The sequence below is a fragment of the Syngnathus typhle genome, linkage group LG13 (assembly GCF_033458585.1).
Source record: "Syngnathus typhle isolate RoL2023-S1 ecotype Sweden linkage group LG13, RoL_Styp_1.0, whole genome shotgun sequence".
Lineage (NCBI taxonomy): Eukaryota > Metazoa > Chordata > Actinopteri > Syngnathiformes > Syngnathidae > Syngnathus > Syngnathus typhle.
Window position 1 is genome coordinate 11780305 of NC_083750.1, and position 1127 is coordinate 11781431.

Sequence of the window (1127 nt, forward strand, 5' to 3'; positions counted from 1 at the left end):
CGGCGAGTGCAGTCCACTTATGTAAGTGACCGGCGTTCATGCACCTGCAACATTAGAGCAGGATACCAAGGAAGGATTGAATTTATTTTTTAAGATGGACAAATGAGAGAATGGGGTGGGTCACCCAGCCAATTACTGTGCCACAATTCACTTGCCTACTAACCAGCACTTTGGTAAATATTGAAGAGTTCATCAAATAAGGCTTCAAGCTGTCACAATTACTTTACTGTCAAACTAAACATAAAAGAAAGATCATTTACACTTTGTGTACTGTAATTTTCGGACTATAAGTCGCACCAGCCATGAAATGGCCAAAAAAGTGAAAAAAAACATATATTTATATAAGTCGCTCCTGAGTATAAATCGCCCCCCCCACCCAAACGATTAAAGAAACGTGACTTATAGTCCGAAAATTACGGTATTTAAAAAAATACAACAAAAAAAACGTAGTTTTGACTATAATGCAAACAATCAACATATGCTAAGTGTTAACATCACTCAAGACCGTTTTAGAAGTTCAAACAGAAATGCTGCAGCATTACATGTAGACAGAGGGGCACAATTTATTGAATTGCAGGATTAAATCATGATGCACAGTTTAATGATTTACATTATAGTTCTATTTTTCCTTATTGCATTTTGTATTTCTTTAAAAATAACTCATGTACAGTATATTAATCAACAATACTTATGAAAGGTATGAATGAGCAAAAAGCTCATTTTCAATCATTTCACAAACTAATGAATATCTCTCTGACAATGTAAAGACAGAATTGTTCTAATGAAGTGTCCGTGCGTCACTTGGCTGCTCGTTTGGTGATTCTTCTCGGAAGTTAGTGGAGCGCTTGCACGCTTCACCGCATCCAGCCGAAGCGTTCCAATTGCCACTTGAGCATATCATAGCTCCTATCATCTCTATTATGTAATAATCCTTCCAAAGATCCAACAAGACACTCCAAGAATCCCAAAGAACTTTTGAGGGAACCGTCATGGATTTGCTCGCAATGCTTTTGTCGTTTCACTGGTTCACGTTTGAATGCGCACGCGCTTGAAGCAGGGGCTGTCAAACGCAACGCGCATGCACTGGCGGCTTTATTTAACCGGCGTGCACCGCGCGTCCAACTGCT